Genomic DNA, 9,850 nt, shown 5'->3' with positions numbered 1-9,850 from the left:
CCTGCGCTTGATGTTCTATTCCCTCCCCTGCTTTATTTTTCTTCATAGCATTTCCAACCACCCAGGATATTACGTATTTGTTTACTCTGTTGTCTCCCCCAGCTAGAATACAAGTTCTGTGTGAGCAAGGACTTTTTCGTTCACTGCTATATCCTGAGTGACTAGAAAAGAGTGCCTAGCTCAGCACATATTTTCTGAGTAGTGCTTAAGTGAGCCAGGAGCAATAATAGAAATTCTATTTTCAACTCAGATCCTGAATCTGAGGTGACTAAACTCCCACAACGGGATTTCAACTGCCTTCCTATCACTGTAGCTTGCAGAGTAAAGCTGATTATTTCAAAGTGATCATTGGCAGAAGGAACGATTTGGCGGGGAGGGAGGAAGTAAGGGAAGGAAAGAGAGAGGAAGAGAGAAAGAGTAAGAGAGAGAGAGAGACAGACAGACAGACTGAGTTGCCAAGCCAAATAAACAGAAAACCCATTCCAGGATTTTCAGTGTGGAGGAACTAGAAGTTGATGATAGGACTTGACAGAGTCTCTTCAAAGTTGTACATATTGATGCTCAAATTAATAATACATGTACAATCTTCTTCTTTTTTTTTTTTTTAGACAGAGTCTTGCTCTGTCACCCAGGCTGGAGAGCAGTGGCGTGATCTCGGCTCACTGCAACCTCTGCCTCCCAGGTTCAAGAGATTCTACTACCTCAGCCTCCTGAGCAGCTGGGACCACCATGCCTGGCTAATTTTTTGTATTTTTCAGTAGAGACGGGATTTCACGGTGTTAGCCAGGATGGTCTCGATCTCCTGACCTCTCGATCCACCCGCCTCGGCCTCCGAAAGTGCTAGGATTACAGGTAAGAGCCACCTGCGCCCAGCCACAATCTTCTTTTTTTTAAGATGGGGTGCCTTGCTCTGTTGCTCAGGCTGGAGTGCAGTGGCACGCTCATACTTTACTGCAGCCTTGAACTCCTGGGCTCAAGTGATCCTCCTGCCTCAGCCTCCCAAAGTGCTGAGATTATAGGCATGAAACACCAAGCCCAGCCTCCAAGTTCTTACTACAAAGTCAGGGTAGGTTGTCTTATCAATTCTTTTCATAAACCTCATTAGGTGCCATGGTACAGAGCTCCTGTAGGATAAAGACCCCTTGCCTGAGAAGCTCCTGCCTGAGCATCCCCCTTAAGATTGCTATGTTCCAAGTGGAAAAGCTGGGAGCAGAATCAGCTAGAAAATTGTTCAGACTCGGCTTGTCTGGTGTTGGTCGGGAAGTGCTACATATTTACTTTGTTTTTAGTTTTCTCTTTTCAGGGTTAATTATTAATTTAATAATGGGTTTCTGGTGGGACTACTACCAGTAATGAAAAACATTTTTATAGTTCATGCATTTTCATGAACTTGCCTTTCACATATTCTGTTTCAGACCAGATCTAGGTCTTACAAGCACATTTTTTAGTGTTGATAGACTTCATAAAAATTGTTTCCTTTACAATTTTTTTCTGTCTTTAAAATAAAACCCAATAAAATGATGACACATGACTTTGCCAGTTATTCTCCACTTATTGTGAAAATTAGATTGCATTTGGTCTTTAGCCAGAATATATGTAAAATATGTTCTGTGATGAAATAGCATTTATTTTATTGTATTTATAGATCTTGGTTAGAGAAAAAAACTGGATGTATTGAGTGTTATACAGAAGAAAAATTATTAAATTATTACTTGCCAGGGTTCTTCTTTCCTACCTTTTCTGGAGGAAAATTTTCAATTCAGAATTTCTCTTATGGTCCTCAGAAGCTAGTAACTTATTGACTACAGAAAAGGCTTGTTTTAAACTTATATGCGGGAGAAATATCACCTCTTAAAAAGCCTCTAGTGTGATACATAATATACAACTTATGCAATAGCTGTAGGTAGATATAACACTAATTATAGAGATGCACAGAAATATATTTTGGGGCTTCTCCACACATCTTCAGAGATTTTTCTTCTGAGGCCCATTCCCAGGGCTTTTTGTTTAGACTAAAGGAAAGATGACTATGTGGCCTTCACTGACAGTCCTTGTGATTTATGAGTTTCAGTCTAAAGTTTAGTCTAAAAAGAAAATGTGCCTTATTCTCACCCGAGCATTTGAAAAGCCTCTGTGGCATTAAATATTTATAAGTTTTTGGAGATTGCAGAAATGTATTTGTAGATTATTGCGTGAAACATGTAAACTGAGGATTTGGTTTTACCTTCATAACTTTGACATAGTTGGTGCTACAGATATTTGATGGAATTCTACTGCCCATGATAATGAAATCATGATTCAAGGTTACAGTTTGTTTAGGGCACACAGGAAGAGGCAAGATGAATCTATGTTGTGCTTTTTTGATTTGCAGCCATAAAGTTCTGCCGTGAAACTATAAGATCAGACATTCGTTTATGTAAAAACGTGTGTCTAGCAGGAGCTAATCTCTTTCTAATGTACCTTATTCCACAGAAGATTAACATTAGGAAATACAGTTGCATGTGGCTTTATATTGGATTCTGACTATCTAAGCCATTTTTGTTCATAAACAAATAAAAAGGATTTTAAGACTTTAATGTAATTTCAGCAATCCTGGAAACTTTCTAGTAATAAGAATACATATTCAAAAGCACCCACCCTTCTTGCCAACGCTCAGATAGTTTAAAAATCGTCTTCCATGAGAATCCTATAGTGTTTCAAAATGCATCTAAGCGTATGCCAAATGCTAGTGTGAAAAGCGAAGGTACTTCCACTTCTTTCTCTCTTTTTCTCTCTCTCTTTCTTTCCCTCCCTCCCTTCCTCCCTTCCTTCCTTATTTCCTTCCTTCCTTCCTTTCTCTCTTTCTTTCTCTCTCTCTTGTTCTCTCTTTTCTTTCCTTCCCTCCCTCCCTCCTTCCTTCCTTTTTTCCCTGCCTCCCTCCGTTCCTTTTTTCCTTCCCTTTTTCCTTCCTTCATTCCTTTTTTCCTTCATTCCTTCCTTCCTTCATTTTTCCCTCCCTCCCTTCCTTTTTTCCTTCCCTTTTTCCTTCCTTCCTTCCCTTCTTCTTTCCTTCCTTCGTTCTTTCCTTCCTTCCTTCCTTCCTTCATTCCTTCCTTCCCTCCTTCTTTCCTTCTCTCCCTTCCCTTCCTCCCTCCCTACCTCCCCACTCCTTCCCTCCTTCCTTCCTTCCTTCCTTCCTTCCTTCCTTCCTTCCTTCCTTCCTTCCTTCAGGGGGATACAAAGTCTCACTCTGTCCTCAGGCTAGAGTGCAGTGGCACAACCATGGCTCACTGCAGTCTCGAACTCCTGGGCTCATGCTATCCTCCCACCTCAGCCTCCAGAGCAGCTGGGACTACAGGTACGTGCCACCATGCCTGGCTAATTTGTTTTTGTTTTTTTTTGAGACGGAGTCTGGCTCTGTTGCCCAGGCTGGAATGCAGTGGCGTGATCTCGGCTCACTGCAATCTCTGCCTCCTGGGTTCACGCCATTCTCCTGCCTCAGCCTCTCCGAGTAGCCAGGACTACAGGCGCCCGCCATCACGCCCTGCTAATTTTTTGTATTTTTAGTAGAGACGGGGTTTCACCGTTAGCCAGGATGGTCTCGATCTCCTGACCTCCTGACCCACCCGCCTCGGCCTCCCAAAGCGCTGGGATTACAGGCGTGAGCTGCCGCGCCCAGCCTGCCTGGCTAATTTTTTAAAAATTTATTGTTTATAGAGATGGGAGCTGGTTCTGTTGCCCAGACTAGTCTCAAATCCCTGGGCTCAAGCAATTCTCCTGCATCAGCCTCCCAAAGTGCTGGGATTACATATCTGAGCCACCACATTGGACCACTTCCACTTTTTTATGATAGAAGAAGGAGCATGAGGTCTTCTTGTCAATGGAGACTTGTCAAGAAGCCCTCCTGGTGCCACGGGAATTAGCTCAGTTAGCCTGTGCACATGGACTCAGTCTGCTTGCGGACATGCGGGATTAAATAAATATAACAGTAAAAGAAATACTGAGGTCTAGAATCAATATTTACTCATGGTATATTTGCTTGGGAAACTGATTTTAGCCTGTTGTCACAGTAAGAGTGGCAGTGCCCAGCACTCACTTCTATGGGAGACCAGACATAGGCTTGCCAAGATGAAGAAGGAGCCATCCCCTAGAAGGCATGTGTGGCAGGAGCGACGTTGAAGATTAAGTGTAGGAGCATGGCTGGGTGCCAGCTAGGAGGTCCTTTTCCTTGTCAGGTAGCAGCTGCAAATCCTCCTGGCTTCTGAGGTAAATATTCCTGCAAATTGATGAATATCAGGAGCCACAGCTTCAGAGGAAGGATTTATCTCTCTGAAGATGCACTGGAGGAGGGAATGCGGGGAGAACACAGAAGAGCAGCTCTCTTCCTTTGTGAGTCTAAAGATGACTCTGTTAGGACTGCACTTCCTGCTATAGTGCAGGACACAAAAATGTGGTGAGGCCAACAAGAAAGCAGTCTAATTTGCATTCGAGTCTGAGTTCAGAGCTTGTTTTCTGGGTTGGCAGGTGACTCTCCTCCACACGTCATTCAGCAACTCAAGCTGACAGGAATGATGGAAAGACAAGTCCACGGTTAGAGATTTTCTCTTAGGCAAGTGATATGGTTTTGCTGTGTTCCCATCCAAATCTCATCTTGAATTCCCATGTGTCGTGGGAGGGACTTGGTGAGAGGTAATTAAATCATGAAGGCAGGTCTTCCCATTGCCTTTCTCGTAATAGTGAGTAAGTCTCAGGAGATCTGATGGTTTTAAAAACAGGAGTCTCCCTGCACAAACTCTCTTCTCTTGTCTGCTGCCATGTGAGACATGCCTTTCACCTTCAGCCATGATTGTGAGGCCTCCTCAGCCACTTGGAACTATGAGTCCAATTAAACCTCTTTTTCTTCCCAGTCTCGGGTATGTCTTTATCAGCAGTGTGAAAATGGACTAATACAGCAAGAGAGGAGGAAATTTTACACATTATTAATATTATTTTGAGATAGGGTCTTGCTCTGTTGCCCAGGCTGGAATACAATGGCATGATCTCAGCTCACTGCAACCTTGACCTCCCAGACTCAAGTGATCCTCCCACCTCAGCCTCCTGAGTAGCTGGGACCACAGACATATGCCACCATGCCTGGCTAATTTTTATTTTTTTGTAGAGACAGGGTTTTGCCATGTTGGCCAGGCTGGTCTCAAACTCCTGGGCTCAAGTGATCCTCCCACCTCGACCTCCCAAAGAGCTGGGATTACAAGCATGAACCACCATGCCTGACCTACTCATTATTTTTTATCTCATTTCTTTTGCAAGAGTGTTGTCATTTGGGCACACCCAAATAAATGGAGTCATTCACTGAAGAGGGCTGAAAAATGCCATCATCACTTGGACAGTCTTTTGAGAAAGTCTGGACTACATCTTGGGTAAGTGTTTAGAAGGGTTTCATGTACTGCTGGCTCTGAAACAGTGAAGGGCCTGAGATGTTATCTTCCTTGTACAGTCACACAGACACACACATACACAAGACACCCACACAAGCAGAAACACTAGGCCTCTGGATCAGAGAAAATAAACACTTATTTATTTAGAGAACTTCTTAGTGCCAGTTCTTAGGAGATACATTCTAAAGTATTTTTAGACAAAAACGTCGTGATGTCTGCAATAAATATTTTGGCAACAGCTTTATAAGATACAATTCACCCATTTAAATTATACATTTCACATTCATTTAAATTCTACATTTTAAATTATACATTTTCATTCATTTAAATTATTTACTTTTTTTGCATGTTTACAGAATCATGCAATCAAGACAATGAATTGTAGAACATTTTCATCACCTCCAAAATAAACTTTATACCCTTTAACTATCACCTCTCAATCCTTACAGACCCCTCTAGCCCTAGGTAGCCATGAATTACTTTCAGTCTCTAGAGACATTCATATGCTAGACATTTTATATGAATGGAATCATACAATATGTCGTCTTTTATGACTGGCTTCTTTTACTTAGCATAATGTTTTCAAGGTCATCTACATTGTAGCATGTATCATTATGCCATTCCTTCTCACTGATAAGTCATATTCCATTGTATAGATATACTACATTTTGTTTCTTCATTCATCGATTGATGGACAGTTGGATTATTTTCACTTTTTGACTATGATGAATAATGCTGCTATTAACATTCTTGTTTGTGTTTATGAATGGTCATATGTTTTTATTTTTCCTAGGGGTAGAATTGCAGTTGAGTGTTTCTATCATGAAAGGTTGTTGGATTTTGTCAAATGCTCTTTCTGCATCTATTGAGTAATTGTGTGGTCTTTGCCCTTCATTCTATTGATTAAGTGTATTACATCAATTGATTTTTGAATGTTAAACTAACCTTGCATTCCTAAGACAAAACTCATTTAGTCATGGCGTATAACCCTTTTATATGTTGCTGAGTTCAGTTTGCTAATATTTTGTTGAGGATTTTTACATTTATATTCACAAGAGATGTTGGTCTGTAGTTTCATTTTCATGTGAAATTTTGTCTGGTTTGGTATCTGACCTCATAGAATGATTTAGGAAGTTTTCCCTACTTTTCTGTTCTTTTGGAAGAGTTTGGGAAGAATTGCTGTTAATTATTCCTTGAGTGTTTGGTAGAATTCACCAGTGAAGCACCTGGGCCTGAGCTTTTCTTTGTGGGAAGTTTTTAAAAAGTTTTATTACTAATTCAATCTTTTTACTTATTATACATGCCATTTGAATTCTTCTTGAGTCAATTTTACCAGAAATTTATCTATTTCATCTAAGTTATCTAACTTATTGAGATACAGTTGTTCATAGTATTCCCTTATAATTATTTTTATTTCTTTAAGGTTGGCAGTAATGTCCCCTCTTTCATTTCTGATTTTAGTAATTTGAGTCTTCTCTCTGTTTCCTGATTAATCTAGCTAAAGGCTTGTCAATTTTTTTGGTCTTTTCAGAGAACCAGCATTTGATTTTATTGATTTTCACTGTTTGTCTATTCTTCATTTCATTAATTTCCACTTGAATCTTCATGATTCCCTTCTTTCTGTTTGGTTTATGTTTGGGATGCTCTTCTTTTCCCAGTGTCTTAAGGTGGAAGGTTAAATTATTGACTTGAGATCTTTCTACTTTTTATACAGGCATTTACAACTATAAAGTTTCCTCTAAGTACAGTTTTAACTGTATCCATAAATTTTGATATGTTGTGTCTTCATTTCCATTCATCCCAAAGTGTTTCAAAATTGCCCTTGTGTTATGGGTTAAATTGTGTACCCCCTACGCCAAATGCCTATGTTGAAGTCTTAAGTCCCTGTATTCCTTATTAGGAAATAGGATCATTGCAGATGTAATTAGTTAAAATAAGGTCACAATGGAGTAGGGCGGGCCAGGCCTCCAATATGACTAGTGTGCTTATAACATGGAGAATTTTGGGCAGACGTGAATACAGGGAAAACGGTGATTGGAGTTATTTAGCCATAAGTCAAAAAACTACCAGAAGCTGGGCAAGAGACAGTCTTGGACAGTCTTTTGAGAAAGTCTGCACTATATCTTGGATCAATGTACAGAAGGGTTCTATGTACTATTGGCTCTGAAACAGTGAAGGGTCTGAGATGTTACCCTACTTGCACAGTCACAAAAACACAGGCGCACACACACACACACACACACGCACACATGCAGAAACACTAGACCTCTGGATCAGAGGAAATGCCTATTTATTTACTTACAGAACTTCTTAGTAGCAGTTCTTAGAAGGTACATTCTAAAGTATTTAGGTTAAAAATATCATGATGTCTGCAATACATTTTTTGTAATAGCTTTATAAGATGCAGTTCACCCATTTAAACTGGAATAGATCCTTCCTTAGCATCTTTAGAGGGAGAATGGCCTGGCTAACACCTTGATCTTGAACTTCCAGACTCCGGAACTGTGAGATAATAAGTTTTTTAACTACTCAGTTTGTAGCACTTTGTTATGACAGCTCTGACAAACTAATACATTCTCTGATTTTTCTTCAACACATTCATTTTTATATAGGAGTGTGTTGTTTAAGTCCATGTATTTGTGAGTTTCCCAAATTTCTCTCTGTCATTGTTTTCTAACTTGACTACATTTTAGTCTGACAACATACTCTTTTAATAGTTCTATTCATTTTAAATTTACTGAGGCTTGTTTTATAACCTAGCGTATGGTCTATTCTGGAGAATGAGAAGAATGTGTATTCTGCAGTTGTTGGTTGTAGTCTATAGATGAGCATTGATCTAGTTGGTTTATATTGTTGTTCAAGTAATCTATCTCCTTGTTTACCTTGTGCTTAGTTCTTTTTCTTTTCCTTTTTTTTTTTTTTTTTTTTTTTTTGAGATGGAGTTTCACCTTGTTGCCCAGGATGGAGTGCAATGGTGGCTCACTGCAACCTCTGCCTCCTGGGTTCAAGCGATTCTCCTGCCTCAGCTTCCTGAGTAGCTGGGATTACAGGTGTACACCACCATGCCCAGCTAATTTTTGTATTATTAGATGTAGAGACGTGATTTCACCATGCTGGCCAGGCTGGTCTTGAACCCCTGACCTCAGGTGATCCACCCACCTTGGCCTCCCAAAGTGCTGGGATTACAGGTGTGAGCCACCATGCCCAGCCTACCTTCTGCCTGCTTCTGTCCATTATTGAAAGTGGGGCATTGAAGACTCCAAATAGTATTATTCAATTGTCAATTTCTTCCTGTCTTAGTTCAAGCTGCTATAACAAAGTATTATAGACTGGATGACTTATAAACAACAGAAATTTATTTCTTACAGTTATGGAGGTTGGAAATAGAGATCAGGGACCAGCAGGTCAAGCTCTGGATAGGGGCCTTTCCAGACTGCAGACAGCTAACTTCTTGTTGTTTTCCTCAATGGCAGGAAAAGAGCAAACTAGCTCTCTGAATTGTCTTTTACTAGGGCTCAAATCCCATACATGAGGGTTCCACTCTCATTACCTAAGTTAGGGCCCAAAGGCCCCAGCTCCTAATACCATCACATTTTGGGATTTGGAGTTTCAGCATATGAGTTATGGGGGACACAAGCATTCAGTCCATAACAGCCTTCATTTCTGTCGGTTTTTGCTTTATGTATTTTGGGGCTCTCTTATTAGGTATATATGTTTGTAATTATTATATCTTCCTGATGGATTGACATTTTTATTATTGCAAAATGTTCCTCTTTATCTCTAATAGCATTTTCTGTTTTAAAGTCTATTTTGTCTGATATTAGTTCAGCCACTCCAGCTTTTTTATGGTTGCTCTTTAAATGGTTTTCTGTCTTTTACATATTTTTCTATTTGCGTATTTTCCCTATCTCTTTTAGTTTCAGTGTATTTGTATCTTTGAGTCTAAAGTGTGTTTCTTATAGACAACATATATTTGGATCTTTTAAAAAAAGTTTAGCCCAACAATTTCTGATTTTTGATTAGGTTGTTTAATTCATTTATATGTAATATTATTGATATCATTGGGTTTGTCTGCCATTTTACTTTTTGTTTTCTGTGTCTCATATCTTTTTTGTTCTTTATTTTCTTTATCCCTCCTTTACTGCTTTATTTTACAGTAAGCAAACATTTGCTTGTGTTATGATTTAATTCCTTTAATGACTTTTTTCACTATGTTTTTTAAGTTATTTTCTTAGTGATTGGTCTAGGCCTTCTGATATATTGGTTAACTAGTCAGAGTTACTTCAGATTCTACATGAGACTTACAGTAACTTAATTTCAATTAGATATATAAATGTCACTTCTGTATAGCTCCATTCTCTTTCCCACCCTTCTGTGCTATTATTGTTATACATATTGCATCTATAAATGTTACAAACCCAACAATACATTGCTAT

At 39.5% G+C, this 9,850-nt stretch overlaps 1 protein-coding gene across 1 annotated transcript in view; it reads left to right on the top strand.

The window, feature by feature from the left end:
• The first annotated feature begins 5,379 nt into the window (after window positions 1-5,379).
• Window positions 5,380-9,850, top strand: part of DCTD (dCMP deaminase) — an 82,829-nt gene continuing 78,358 nt past the window's right edge. Inside the window, exon 1 of the mRNA XM_058436915.1 lies at window positions 5,380-5,396. The gene's annotated coding sequence lies outside the window, so the exon portion shown is untranslated. The remainder of the gene's footprint in view (window positions 5,397-9,850) is intronic.

Source organism: Hylobates moloch, unplaced genomic scaffold (assembly GCF_009828535.3).
Source record: "Hylobates moloch isolate HMO894 unplaced genomic scaffold, HMol_V3 SCAFFOLD_3, whole genome shotgun sequence".
NCBI classification, from domain to species: domain Eukaryota; kingdom Metazoa; phylum Chordata; class Mammalia; order Primates; family Hylobatidae; genus Hylobates; species Hylobates moloch.
This window is presented reverse-complemented; position numbering and strand designations above follow the sequence as displayed.